General features: G+C 46.1%; 1 protein-coding gene across 2 annotated transcripts in view; it reads left to right on the forward strand.

Annotated features, from left to right (window-relative positions):
* Positions 1 to 15,407, forward strand: part of ROBO4 (roundabout guidance receptor 4) — a 191,068-nt gene that overhangs the window by 34,689 nt on the left and 140,972 nt on the right. The window lies entirely within an intron of this gene.

A 15,407-nucleotide genomic window follows, 5' to 3' on the forward strand; every position in this document is an offset into this window, starting at 1 on the left:
ATGTTTCCTCTGAGTATGTAGAGATCAGAGAAGAATGTAGCCTTCAAGAGTTTTCCCAAATGTCTACGGTTACAAGAAATGACTAGTATTGAATGGGGTAAATTTACTAAGATTGGAGTTCAATTGAAGATGGGATGTTGCCCTTAGCAACCATGCAGATTGTACTTCTTATTTAGTTAGCACCTTCTAGAAGATAATAGATAGGATCTACAATAGATCTCTCCTCCTCCCCAGCGCATTAATAATCTTTCTGCCCAGAATGGTTCTTGCTTATGGCAAAGAATACAATGTCAGTGCTCAGGAACACGACATCCTTAGATCTCCACAATAGGAATTGCTGTACCTGCTGTAGACTGTACATGCTGTAGACTGTACATGCTGTAGACTGTGGATACTGTAGAATGTACATGCTGTAGACTGTACATGCTGTAGACTGTACATACTGTAGACTGTACATGCTGTAGACTGTGGGTACTGTAGAATGTACATGCTGTAGACTGTACATGCTGTAGACTGTGGATACTGTAGACTGTACATGCTGTAGACTGTACCTGCTGTAGACTGTACATGCTGTAGACTGTACATACTGTAAACTGTACATGCTGTAGACTGTACATACTGTAGACTGTACATGCTGTAGACTGTGGATACTGTAGACTGTACATGCTGTAGACTGTACCTGCTGTAGACTACATACTGTAGACTGTGGATACTGTAGACTGTACATGCTGTAGACTGTATATACTGTAGACTGTACATGCTGTAGACTGTACATGCTGTAGACTGTGGATACTGTAGACTGTGGATACTGTAGTCTGTACATGCTGTAGACTGTACATGCTGTAGATTGTGGATACTGTAGACTGTACATGCTGTAGACTGTATATACTGTAGACTGTACATACTGTAGACTGTACATACTGTAGACTGTGGATACTGTAGACTGTACATGCTGTAGATTGTGGATCCTGTAGTCTGTACATGCTGTAGACTGTACATACTGTAGACTGTACCTGCTGTAGACTGTACATACTGTAGACTGTACCTACTGTGGATACTGTAGACTGTACATGCTGTAGACTGTACCTGCTGTAGACTGTACCTGCTGTAGACTGTAGATAATGTAGACTGTACCTGCTGTAGACTGTACATACTGTAGACTGTACATACTGTGGATACTGTAGACTGTACATGCTGTAGACTGTGGATACTGTAGACTGTACATGCTGTAGATTGTGGATACTGTAGACTGTACCTGCTGTAGACTGTGGATACTGTAGACTGTACTTGCTGTAGATTGTGGATACTGTAGACTGTACCTGCTGTAGACTGTACCTGCTGTAGACTGTGGATACTGTAGACTGTACATGCTGTAGACTGTGGATACTGTAGACTGTGGATACTGTAGACTGTATATACTGTAGACTGTACATACTGTGGATACTGTAGAGTGTACATGCTGTAGAGTGTACATGCTGTAGACTGTGGATACTGTAGACTGTATATACTGTAGACTGTATAGACTGTGGATACTGTAGAGTGTGGATACTGTAGATTGTACATGCTGTAGACTGTGGATACTGTAGACTGTACATGCTGTAGACTGTACCTGCTGTAGACTGTACATACTGTGGATACTGTAGACTGTACATGCTGTAGACTGTGGATACTGTAGACTGTACATACTGTAGACTGAACATGGTGTAGACTGTACATACTGTAGACCAGGGTTCCTCAAACTATTTTGCTCTGGGACCCCGTCAGACAATAAAATTACAGGACCCCAGCAAGTTATTGCAGAAGGTCATCACGTCACATGTGTAGTCAACAGACCGCACATACATGGCAGGATTAAGCATGGAGGCACTAAATAATGTGAGGAGTCTAAAATAACAGACAATTCAACAGATTTTTCTCCTTGAACTGATATTAGAAAAGTCATCAGCTTGATGGTCAGCAACATGGAGTCGCAACCCCATGCTGAGAAGGTTGGGACCCACTTTGGGGTCAGGACCCACAGTTTGAGAACCGCTGCTGTAGACTGTACATACTGTACTGTAGACTGTACATGATGTAGACTGTACATACTGTACTGTAGACTGTACATACTGTAGACTGCACATACTGTACTGTAGACTGTACATGCTGTAGACTGTACATGCTGTACTGTAGACTGTACATGCTGTAGACCAGTGTTTTTCAACCACTGTGCCATGGTACACTAGTGTGCCTTGAGCTGTTCAAGTGTGCCCCCAGATTTAGAGATGCCCAAACCAGTTTACAGCCACCACCAGTTCAAGTGTTATTTACTGGTCTATCTTCTTTACATGTAAAGGGCCAATGCATTTTATTTTTGTTACACGTGGGGACCAGTGTGATTGTTTTTTATATGGGGGCCAACAGGTTTTTTTTTTCCTGTGGGGGCCAATGTGTTTTGCCCTTTGGGGATCTCATGTGTGCCTTGGGAATTTAAAAATCTTATTTTGTGTGCCGCAAGGTAAAAAGGTTGAAAGTCACTGCTGTAGACCGTACATGCTGTACTGTAGACTGTACATGCTATAGACTGTACATACTGTACATGCTGCAGACTGTACATGCTGTAGACACTGTACATGCTGTAGATACTGTACATGCTGTAGACTGTACATGCTGTAGATACTGTACATACTTTGTACTGTACATGCTGTAGACTGTAGATAATGTAGACTGTACCTGCTGCAGACTGTAGATACTGTACATGCTGTACACTGTAGATACTGTACCTGCTGTAGACTGTACATGCTGCAGACTGTAGATAATGTAGACTGTACCTGCTGCAGACTGTACATACTGTAGACTGTACATGCTGTAGACTGTACATGCTGTACTGTAGACTGTACCTGCTGTAGACTGTACATACTGTACTGTAAACTACATGCTGTAGACTGTACATACTGTAGACTGTACATACTGTACTGTAGACTGTACATACTGTAGACTGTACATACTGTACTGTAGACTATACCTGCTGCAGACTGTACATGCTGCAGACTATACATGCTTCAGACTGTACATGCTGTGGATACTGTAGACTGTACCTACTGTGGATACTGTAGACTGTGGATACTGTAGACCGTACCTGCTGTAGACTGTACATGTTGTAGACTGTAGATACTGTACCTGCTGTAGACTGTACCTGCTGCAGACTGTACATGCTGCAGACTGTACATGCTGCAGACTGTGGGCCATAGTTTGGACATGCCAACCTTACAGCATGGACTCTGTGTGAGAGTAAGTGTGTTGCTTTCCTTACAGCATGGATTCGGAGAGTGGGTGTGTGGCTTTCCTTACAGTGTGGACTCTGTGTGAGAGTGAGTGTGTGGCTTTCCTTACAGCGTGGACTCTGTGTGACAGTGAGTGTGTTGCTTTCCTTACAGCGTGGACTCTGTGTGACAGTGAGTGTGTGGCTTTTCTTACAGCGTGGACTCTGTGTGACAGTGAGTGTGTGGCTTTCCTTACAGCGTGGACTCTGTGTGAGAGTGAGTGTGTGGCTCTCCTTACAGCGTGGACTCTGTGTGACAGTGAGTGTGTGGCTTTCCTTACAGCATGGACTCTGTGTGAGAGAAAGTGTGTTGCTTTCCTTACAGTGTGGACTCTGTGTGACAGTGAGTGTGTGGCTTTCCTTACAGTGTGGACTCTGTGTGACAGTGAGTGTGTGGCTTTCCTTACAGCGTGGACTCTGTGTGAGAGTGAGTTTGTGGCTTTCCTTACAGCATGGACTCTGTGACAGTGAGTGTGTGGCTTTCCTTACAGCGTGGACTCTGTGTGAGAGTGAGTGTGTGGCTTTCCTTACAGAGTGGACTCTGTGACAGTGAGTGTGTGGCTTTCCTTACAGTGTGGACTCTGTGTGACAGTGAGTGTGTTGCTTTCCTTACAGTGTGGACTCTGTGTGAGAGTGAGTGTGTGGCTTTCCTTACAGCGCGGACTCTGTGTGACAGTGAGTGTGTTGCTTTCCTTACAGCGTGGACTCTGTGTGACAGTGAGTGTGTTGCTTTCCTTACAGCGTGGACTCTGTGACAGTGAGTGTGTGGCTTTTCTTACAGCGTGGACTCTGTGTGACAGTGAGTGTGTTGCTTTCCTTACAGCGTGGACTCTGTGTGAGAGTGAGTGTGTTGCTTTCCTTACAGCGTGGACTCTGTGACAGTGAGTGTGTGGCTTTTCTTACAGCGTGGACTCTGTGTGACAGTGAGTGTGTGGCTTTCCTTACAGCGTGGACTCTGTGTGAGAGTGAGTGTGTGGCTCTCCTTACAGCGTGGACTCTGTGTGAGAGTGAGTGTGTGGCTTTCCTTACAGCATGGACTCTGTGACAGTGAGTGTGTGGCTTTCCTTACAGCGTGGACTCTGTGTGAGAGAAAGTGTGTTGCTTTCCTTACAGTGTGGACTCTGTGTGACAGTGAGTGTGTGGCTTTCCTTACAGTGTGGACTCTGTGTGACAGTGAGTGTGTGGCTTTCCTTACAGCGTGGACTCTGTGTGAGAGTAAGTGTGTTGCTTTCCTTACAGCATGGATTCGGAGAGTGGGTGTGTGGCTTTCCTTACAGTGTGGACTCTGTGTGAGAGTGAGTGTGTGGCTTTCCTTACAGCGTGGACTCTGTGTGACAGTGAGTGTGTTGCTTTCCTTACAGCGTGGACTCTGTGTGACAGTGAGTGTGTGGCTTTTCTTACAGCGTGGACTCTGTGTGACAGTGAGTGTGTGGCTTTCCTTACAGCGTGGACTCTGTGTGAGAGTGAGTGTGTGGCTCTCCTTACAGCATGGACTCTGTGTGACAGTGAGTGTGTGGCTTTCCTTACAGCATGGACTCTGTGTGAGAGAAAGTGTGTTGCTTTCCTTACAGTGTGGACTCTGTGTGACAGTGAGTGTGTGGCTTTCCTTACAGTGTGGACTCTGTGTGACAGTGAGTGTGTGGCTTTCCTTACAGCGTGGACTCTGTGTGAGAGTGAGTTTGTGGCTTTCCTTACAGCATGGACTCTGTGACAGTGAGTGTGTGGCTTTCCTTACAGCGTGGACTCTGTGTGAGAGTGAGTGTGTGGCTTTCCTTACAGAGTGGACTCTGTGACAGTGAGTGTGTGGCTTTCCTTACAGTGTGGACTCTGTGTGACAGTGAGTGTGTTGCTTTCCTTACAGTGTGGACTCTGTGTGAGAGTGAGTGTGTGGCTTTCCTTACAGCGCGGACTCTGTGTGACAGTGAGTGTGTTGCTTTCCTTACAGCGTGGACTCTGTGTGACAGTGAGTGTGTTGCTTTCCTTACAGCGTGGACTCTGTGACAGTGAGTGTGTGGCTTTTCTTACAGCGTGGACTCTGTGTGACAGTGAGTGTGTTGCTTTCCTTACAGCGTGGACTCTGTGTGAGAGTGAGTGTGTTGCTTTCCTTACAGCGTGGACTCTGTGACAGTGAGTGTGTGGCTTTTCTTACAGCGTGGACTCTGTGTGACAGTGAGTGTGTGGCTTTCCTTACAGCGTGGACTCTGTGTGAGAGTGAGTGTGTGGCTCTCCTTACAGCGTGGACTCTGTGTGAGAGTGAGTGTGTGGCTTTCCTTACAGCATGGACTCTGTGACAGTGAGTGTGTGGCTTTCCTTACAGCGTGGACTCTGTGTGAGAGAAAGTGTGTTGCTTTCCTTACAGTGTGGACTCTGTGTGACAGTGAGTGTGTGGCTTTCCTTACAGTGTGGACTCTGTGTGACAGTGAGTGTGTGGCTTTCCTTACAGCGTGGACTCTGTGTGAGAGTGAGTGTGTGGCTTTCCTTACAGCATGGACTCTGTGACAGTGAGTGTGTGGCTTTCCTTACAGCGTGGACTCTGTGTGAGAGTGAGTGTGTGGCTTTCCTTACAGAGTGGACTCTGTGACAGTGAGTGTGTGGCTTTCCTTACAGTGTGGACTCTGTGTGACAGTGAGTGTGTTGCTTTCCTTACAGTGTGGACTCTGTGTGAGAGTGAGTGTGTGGCTTTCCTTACAGCGCGGACTCTGTGTGACAGTGAGTGTGTTGCTTTCCTTACAGCGTGGACTCTGTGTGACAGTGAGTGTGTTGCTTTCCTTACAGCGTGGACTCTGTGACAGTGAGTGTGTTGCTTTCCTTACAGCGTGGACTCTGTGTGACAGTGAGTGTGTGGCTTTTCTTACAGCGTGGACTCTGTGTGACAGTGAGTGTGTTGCTTTCCTTACAGCGTGGACTCTGTGTGACAGTGAGTGTGTGGCTTTTCTTACAGCGTGTACTCTGTGTGACAGTGAGTGTGTGGCTTTCCTTACAGCGTGGACTCTGTGTGAGAGTGAGTGTGTGGCTTTCCTTACAGCATGGACTCTGTGACAGTGAGTGTGTGGCTTTCCTTACAGCGTGGACTCTGTGTGAGAGAAAGTGTGTTGCTTTCCTTACAGTGTGGACTCTGTGTGACAGTGAGTGTGTGGCTTTCCTTACAGTGTGGACTCTGTGTGACAGTGAGTGTGTGGCTTTCCTTACAGTGTGGACTCTGTGTGACAGTGAGTGTGTGGCTTTCCTTACAGCGTGGACTCTGTGTGAGAGTGAGTGTGTGGCTTTCCTTACAGCATGGACTCTGTGACAGTGAGTGTGTGGCTTTCCTTACAGCGTGGACTCTGTGTGAGAGAAAGTGTGTTGCTTTCCTTACAGTGTGGACTCTGTGTGACAGTGAGTGTGTGGCTTTCCTTACAGCATGGACTCTGTGGGACAGTGAGTGTGTTGCTTTCCTTACAGCGTGGACTCTGTGTGACAGTGAGTGTGTTGCTTTCTTTACAGCTTGGACTCTGTGTGGCAGTGAGTGTGTGGCTTTCCTTACAGCGTGGACTCTGTGTGACAGTGAGTGTGTGGGTTTTCTTACAGCGTGGACTCTGTGTGAGATTAAGGGCCTTATTCTGGTTGGTTCTTTGGAATGCGCGTTCTTTCGGAAATGCCCGAACACCACGCATGGCGGACATTCTAAGAACACACGCCCACAGGTCATCCGCATCCGTTCAGACGGACTCTCTAAGAAGAGGGAGTGTCTTCAGACTGCATCCAGTCTACAGTGCGGTGGGAACTCAAAGATTCTGCACGGTCCTATTGCTTCCGAACGGACGGGAAGCTGACCGTACGCACCGAGTTGGTTTTAAGGTGCGGCCGTACTAATTGGGCGATCCGAATGCCTAGCGCATGAACAAGTGCTCTCTGAGAACTGAAACTTGCTTATGGACTCCGCAGATTTCTGCCGTGTTGGTTCGCTTGCACTGGGTGTCTGGTCCGAATGCACGCCTACCACTGTTCGTGTACTCCCACGTGTACGCCCAGTTTTGCCCACTTTGAAACCGCGCCCTTGTGTACGCCCATATTTCCCGAGGGAGTTTGGTGCACATTTGTAGACGGTATTGGTGAGAACGAGTGTGAAGACACTGCGTTGCACATGCGCATTGCGTGGCTTACGCATGCGCAGGTAGCTACAAATCGCCCTCCGAAAGAATTCGGAACGGACCGCACCAACCAGAATAAGGCCCTAAGTGTGTCGCTTTCCTTACAGCGTGGACTCAGTGTGAGAGTGAGTGTGTGGGTTTCCTTACAGCGTGGACTCTGTGTAAGTGTGTGGGTTTCCTTACAGCGTAGACTGTGTGAGAGTGAGTGTGTGGGTTTCCTTACAGCGTGGACTCTGTGTGAGAGTGAGTGTGTGGGTTTCCTTACAGCGTGGACTCTGTGTGAGAGTGAGTGTGTGGGTTTCCTTACAGCGTGGACTCTGTGTGAGAGTGAGTGTGTGGGTTTCCTTACAGCGTGGACTCTGTGTGAGAGTGAGTGTGTGGGTTTCCTTACAGCGTGGACTCTGTGTAAGTGTGTGGGTTTCCTTACAGCGTAGACTGTGTGAGAGTGAGTGTGTGGGTTTCCTTACAGCGTGGACTCTGTGTGAGAGTGAGTGTGTGGGTTTCCTTACAGCGTGGACTCTGTGTGAGAGTGAGTGTGTGGGTTTCCTTACAGAGTGGACTCTGTGTGAGAGTGAGTGTGTGGGTTTCCTTACAGCTTGGACTCTGTGTGACAGTGAGTGTGTGGGTTTCCTTACAGCGTAGACTCTGTGTGACAGTGAGTGTGTGGGTTTCCTTACAGCGTGAACTCTGTGTGAGCGTGAGTGTGTGCCTTTCCTTACAGCATGGACTCTGTGTGAGAGTAAAGGTGCCCATACACTAGTAAGATTTATCTTCAGATCTGGCTGGTTGGAACAAAAACATGGTTATGGGTGAGTGACAGTTTGTCAGTTTTCCAGCATTTCCAAGCAACTATCATTTGCTCTCATCCATAACCATGTGTTTGTTCCAACCAGACAGATCTGCAATTAAATATGCGTGTGTATGGCCACCTTAAGTTTGTGGCTTTCTTTACAGCATGGACTCTGTGTGACAGTGAGTGTGTGGCTTTCCTTACAGCGTGGACTCTGTGTGAGCGTGAGTGTGTGGCTTTCCTTACAGCGTGGACTCTGTGTGAGAGTAAGTGTGTGGCTTTCCTTACAGAGTGGACTCTGTGTGACAGTGAGTGTGTGGCTTTCCTTACAGAGTGGACTCTGTGTGACAGTGAGTGTGTGGCTTTCCTTACAGAGTGGACTCTGTGTGAGAGTAAGTGTGTGGCTTTCCTTACAGCGTGGACTCTGCGTGAGCGTTAGTGTGTGGCATTCCTTACAGCGTGGATTCTGCGTGAGAGTGAGTGTGTGGCTTTCCTTACAGCGTGGACTCTGTGTGTGAGTGGGCTAATCCTTGGTCTAGTCTTATACCTTGGTATTATAGTTTTTTTAAAGTATATAAGTGAAAGTAGAAAATCAAATGGAGGAATAATAAGACTTCGGACAGACACTGAGAATTTGGTGGAGGGAGACAAGGCAATTGCAGATCATCTAAATAATTACTTTTGCTCCGTATTCACTATAGAAGGAGAAGGGAAGGGACCACAGTTAAGTTGCAAGGACATTCATAAAAATAAGGTAGATGGAAGTACATTTACTAGGGAGAAAGTCCTAACAGAACTTTTAAGACTGAAAGTGGATAAATCAATGGGGCCAGATGGAGTGCATCCATGGATACTAAAAGAACTAAATGATGTGTTGGTAGCGCCATTAACAGATTTATTCAACCAGTCACTAGATACAGGTGCACTTCCAGAGGACTGGAGAAGAGCAAATGTAGTTCCACTGCACAAAAGCGGAAGCAAAGTAGAAGCAAGTAACTACAATCTAGTGAGCCTTACATCAGTAGTAGGGAAATTAATGGAAACACAATTAAAAGAAAGAATTGTGGAATATCTTAAATTAAACAATTTACAGGATCCAAAACAGCATGGTTTTACTGCAGGGAGATCATGCCAAACAAGTCTCATTGACTTTTTTGACTCCGTGACCAAAATTCTAGATGAAGGGGGGGCTGTAGATGTGGCATATCTAGACTTTAGTAAGGCATTTGACACTGTCCCACATCACAGGCTACTAAATAAACTTGAAAGTGTGGGATTGGATTATAAAACAATTCAATTGATAAGAACCTGGTTGCAGGATAGGAAACAGACAGTTGTAGTAAATGGAGTGCATTCTATGGAGGGACATGTTACCAGTGGAGTACCCCAGGGATCTATACTTGGACCAGTGCTCTTTAATATCTTTGTTAGTGACATTGCAAATGGTATTGAAGGGAAAGTATGCCTTTTTGCAGATGACACAAAGATATGCAACAGAGTAGACACACCAGGAGGGGTAAATCAAATGACTGATGATCTAAGTAAACTTGAGAATTGGTCAAGAGCACGGCAACTACAGTTTAATGCTAAAAAATGCAAAATTATGCACTTGGGACTCAAACCCAAAGGCTCAATATAGTATCAAGGGTACTATAATGGAAACTACTGAGGAGGAAAGAGATCTAGGAGTCACTATTTCAAGTGACTTAAAGGCAGGAAAGCAATGTAGCAAAACAATGAGGAAGGCTAGTCAGATGCTTGGTTGCATAGGGAGAGGAATCAGTAGCAGAAAAAAAGACGTAATAATGCCACTTTATAGGTCATTGGTACGGCCTCATCTGGAATACTGTGTCCGGTTCTGGAGACCATATCTTCAGAAGGATATAAATACATTGGAGAGTGTACAAAGAAGGGCAACTAAAATGGTGCATGGCCTACATCACAAAACTTACCTGGATAGACTAAAAGATCTTAACATGTATAGTTTGGAGCAGAGAAGGGAAAGGGGGGACATGATAGAAATCTTCAAATATATCAAAGGTTTTAACATAGTACAGGAGGGAAATTCTCTTCAAAGGAAAAGAAGTAATAGAACATGAGGACATGCACTGAAACTGGAGGGAGGTAGGTTCAGGGGGAAAGTTAGAAATAATTACTTCACAGAAAGGGTAGTGGATAAGTGGAAAAGCCTCCCATCAGAGGTGGTAGAGGCTAAGAGAGTAGAACAATTTAAACATGCTTGGGATATGCATATTGATATCCTTACAAAGAAATAATGATTAAAAAGGGTAGAGATTACCTGAAGGGTAAAATGGGCCTAATGGTTCTTCTCTGCGGTCAAATTCTATGTTTCTACGTTTCTAGTCCTCATAGTGATCTAATGCTCCAATAGGCGAATCCTTGGTCTAGTCCTCATAGTGATCTAATGCTCCAATAGGCGAATCCTTGGCCTAGTCCTCATAGTGATGTAATGCTCCAATAGGCGAATCCTTGGTCTAGTCCTAATAGTGATATAATGCTCCAATGGGCAAATCCTTGGTCTAGTCCTCATAGTGATCTAATGCTCCAATGGGCGAATCCTTGGTCTAGTCCTCATAGTGATCTAATACTCCAATAGGCGAATCCTTGGTCTAGTCCTCATAGTGATGTAATGCTCCAATAGGCTAATGCTTGCTCTAGTCCTCATAGTGATCTAATGCTCCAATAGGCTAATGCTTGGTCTAGTCCTCATAGTGATGTAATGCTCCAATAGGCGAATCCTTGGTCTAGTCCTCATAGTGATGTAATGCTCCAATAGGCGAATCCTTGGTCTAGTCCTCATAGTGATGTAATGCTCCAATAGGCGAATCCTTGGTCTAGTCCTCGTAGTGATGTAATGCTCCAATAGGCGAATCCTTGGTCTAGTCCTCGTAGTGATGTAATGCTCCAATAGGCGAATCCTTGGTCTAGTCCTCGTAGTGATGTAATGCTCCAATAGGCGAATCCTTGGTCTAGTCCTCATAGTGATGTAATGCTCCAATAGACGAATCCTTGGCCTAGTCCTCATAGTGATGTAATGCTACAATAGGCTAATCCTTGGTCTAGTCCTCATAGTGATGTAATGCTCCAATAGGCGAATCCTTGGTCTAGTCCTCATAGTGATCTAATGATCCAATAGGCGAATCCTTGGTCTAGTCCTCATAGTGATGTAATGCTCCAATAGGCGAATCCTTGGTCTAGTCCTCTCATAGTGATCTAATGCTCCAATAGGCTAATGCTTGGTCTAGTCCTCATAGTGATCTAATGCTCCAATAGGCTAATGCTTGGTCTAGTCCTCATAGTGATCTAATGCTCCAATAGGCTAATGCTTGGTCTAGTCCTCATAGTGATCTAATGATCCAATAGGCTAATGCTTGGTCTAGTCCTCATAGTGATGTAATGCTCCAATAGGCGAATCCTTGGTCTAGTCCTCTCATAGTGATCTAATGCTCCAATAGGCTAATGCTTGGTCTAGTCCTCATAGTGATCTAATGCTCCAATAGGCTAATGCTTGGTCTAGTCCTCATAGTGATCTAATGCTAAAATAGGCGAATCCTTGGTCTAGTCCTCATAGTGATTTAATGCTCCAATAGGCGAATCCTTGGTCTAGTCCTCATAGTGATTTAATGCTCCAATAGGCAAATCCTTGGTCTAGTCCTCATAGTGATCTAATGCTCCAATAGGCGAATCCTTGGTCTAGTCCTCATAGTGATGTAATGCTCCAATAGGCTAATCCTTGGTCTAGTCCTCATAGTGATCTAATGCTCCAATAGGCTAATCCTTGGTCTAGTCCTCATAGTGATCTAATGCTCCAATAGGCTAATGCTTGGTCTAGTCCTCATAGTGATTTAATGCTCCAATAGGCAAATCCTTGGTCTAGTCCTCATAGTGATCTAATGCTCCAATAGGCAAATCCTTGGTCTAGTCCTCGTAGTGATCTAATGCTCCAATAGGCGAATCCTTGGTCTAGTTCTCATAGTGATCTAATGCTCCAATAGGCGAATCCTTGGTCTAGTCCTCATAGTGATCTAATGCTCCAATAGGCTAATCCTTGGTCTAGTCCTCATAGTGTTCTAATGCTCCAATAGGCGAATCCTTGGTCTAGTCCTCATAGTGATGTAATGCTCCAATAGGCTAATCCTTGGTCTAGTCCTCATAGTGATCTAATGCTCCAATAGGCTAATCCTTGGTCTAGTCCTCATAGTGTTCTGATGCTTGTTCTAGTCCAGGATTTGTACACAAGTCCATCCTGGGGGTGACCCGGAATTTGCGGGGTTCAGCTATAAGCCAGGTCGCTGAAGTCAGACTGGGGTGGAGCAGCCCATTATTGGGGGTAGGGAAGGAGGCAGCGCTTGGAGCTGACGCTGTCTTAAATTGCTGCCTCCTCCAGAGTGTGAACGGGACCTGTGTCTCTCGTCCCGGGTTACCCGTTTACACTGCATTGCAACCCAGGTCCAATCCGTGTTAACCCTTTTTTTAAACAGTCGGAATGCCAGGTTGTTGGACCCGGGAAATTCAGGCCCTTTCAAATCGCACAGAGACCCGGGTCGCCCCAAGTTTTTTTTGTGATGTGAAAGGGGTACTAATGTTCTGATAATCCAATAGGGCAGTGGTTCCCAAACTGTGCGCTGTAGCTCCCTGGGACATTTGGTGGTCCTGGACCAATTCAAATATTTATGGTCAATTATTTATGGACAAAACCAGTGCTGGTGGCTGCCAATCATTAAATATGCGTACACACAGAATCACATAGTGTCCTTTACCACATAACTGAACCTAAGGATCACATATAAACACAATCTACTTCATTTTATTTATTTATTTTTGGCCTAGGGATGCCGTTAAAAAATTCTGATACTTTAGGGTGCCGTGATTCAAAAAAGATTAGAAATCGGGGGCATGGCCTTGTGGGAGTGAAATGAGCATAAGCCACGCCCAAAATTGTGGTGCACACCAACATCCCTCCTCCCTCCAATTTGAGAGTTATGAGGACTCACATGTATAGTCTGTGGATCAGGTCGGAGCATCAGATAATGACCCAGGTTACAACAGCCACAGACATTAGTCCATTGGAGCATTAGAACATTAACAGGCACTGACCAAGCATCGTCAGCCTATGACATTGAGAGGCCCCGTCTGCTGCCTATTTCTGTGCACTACATATGGACGAGCCAATCAGCAGCTTGCACACAATATTCTGTATTTGCCATGCCTCATTTCTCATTGTAGTCATATTTCCTGCCTTTTATTTTGTATGACAAGTCATTGTGTCCAGGGCATTATCACACGGTGACGTCCTCTTCCTGTTTTCAAGGGCAGGGGACAATCTGGATTCCTCTTGGAATTGTCCTGAGATGAGCACTGAGATCTCCCTGATCACACCATACACAGAGAGGAGACTCGTGTGAGGTTCCCAGCTGCAGCGTTACAGCCTCATTACGAGACGGCTTCTGGGGCTTTCTATACCGATGAACGTCTTTATGCTCATACTGCAGCCCGTGAACCTGCTACTGAGGCCCCATAGGCTGCGGCGCTGATCTGTCACTGCGCGTACAAGTATAGTGTGCATCTTTGTGCAGTAACCATGGAGACACATTGTGCAGTGTGCATCTTTGTGCAGTAACCATGGAGACAAGTACAGTGTGCATCTTTGTGTAGTAACCATGGAGACACATTGTGCAGTGTGCATCTTTGTGCAGTAACCATGGAGACACATTGTGCAGTGTGCATCTTTGTGCAGTAACCATTGAGACAAGTGCAGTGTGCATCTTTGTGCAGTAACCATGGAGACAAGTACAGTGTGCATCTTTGTGCAGTAACCATGGAGACACATTGTGCAGTGTGCATCTTTGTGAAGTAACCATGGAGACGCATTGTGCCGTGTGACTTAGATGAGTGCCCACAGTGAAACCATTAGCAGCAATATCTTTGACCCCATAATAGTATCAGACATTTCTGATGGTGGCTTTGGTGCCAGTGCCAGTATCCAGCTTTCTAGATAACATATCAGTCACAGTTCTATAGGAATATGTTCTAGTGTTCAGATTCCCATATCAGTCAGTCAGACGTTACAGGGCGATTTCTCCATATCTACCCAAAGCTGATGCTGTGATGTCCGCGATGCTGATCCGATCCTGCGTCTACGGTCACAGCACTCGGCTCTGAGATGCCGACAGGAGTCTTTTTCCTTTAGACCCCTCCTGCAGAAACTAGTTACTAGCTTCCAACTTTCTTAATAGCAGAATAGGGACACTCGAGCGCCCGAAAAGGGGGCGTGGTCTATGCAAATTAGGGCATATCTTATGCAAATTAAGCTGCGCCCCCATTTTCGGACAGCATCTATTCGGTCAGATTGGGGGGAACTCCCAACTACCCCCCCCTGCAGCGGGACACTGCCGGCCGCGGGAGGGACGCGGGAACGTCCCCAAAAACCGGGACTTCCCACGTTTAGCAGGACAGTTGGGAGGTATGCTAGTAGTATAAGTTTGCACAGCAGCTACATCCATACATGGAGCTGCCGTACATGACCGGCCATCTCTTATTCATCCCCATCTCCAGTGCTGCTATGGTCCTCATACAGCTAACCTCAATACGCCATGCAGGAGACGCCATGTCCTATACAACTCTGAGTGATGTGTGACACCTGTATACTGTGCTGAGTGATGTGATGTGTGACACCTGTATACTGCGTGTGACTGAGGCTGTATACGGAGCAGACTGCGCTGAGTGATGTGATATGTGACACCTGTATACTGCGTGTGACTGAGGCTGTATACGGAGCAGACTGTGCTGAGTGATGTGATGTGTGACACCTGTATACCGCGTGTGACTGAGGCTGTATACGGAGCAGACTGCGCTGAGTGATGTGATATGTGACACCTGTATACCGCGTGTGACTGAGGCTGTATACGGAGCAGACTGCGCTGAGTGATGTGATATGTGACACCTGTATACCGCGTGTGACTGAGGCTGTATACGGAGCAGACTGCGCTGAGTGATGTGATATGTGACACCTGTATACTGTGTGTGACTGAGGCTGTATACGGAGCAGACTGTGCTGAGTGATGTGATATGTAACACCTGTATACCGCGTGTGACTGAGGCTGTATACGGAGCAGACTGTGCTGAGTGATGTGATATGTAACACCTGTATACTGTGTGTGACTGA

The sequence above is a fragment of the Crinia signifera genome, chromosome 19 (assembly GCF_055691185.1).
Source record: "Crinia signifera chromosome 19, ASM5569118v1, whole genome shotgun sequence".
Taxonomy (NCBI): Eukaryota; Metazoa; Chordata; class Amphibia; order Anura; family Myobatrachidae; genus Crinia; species Crinia signifera.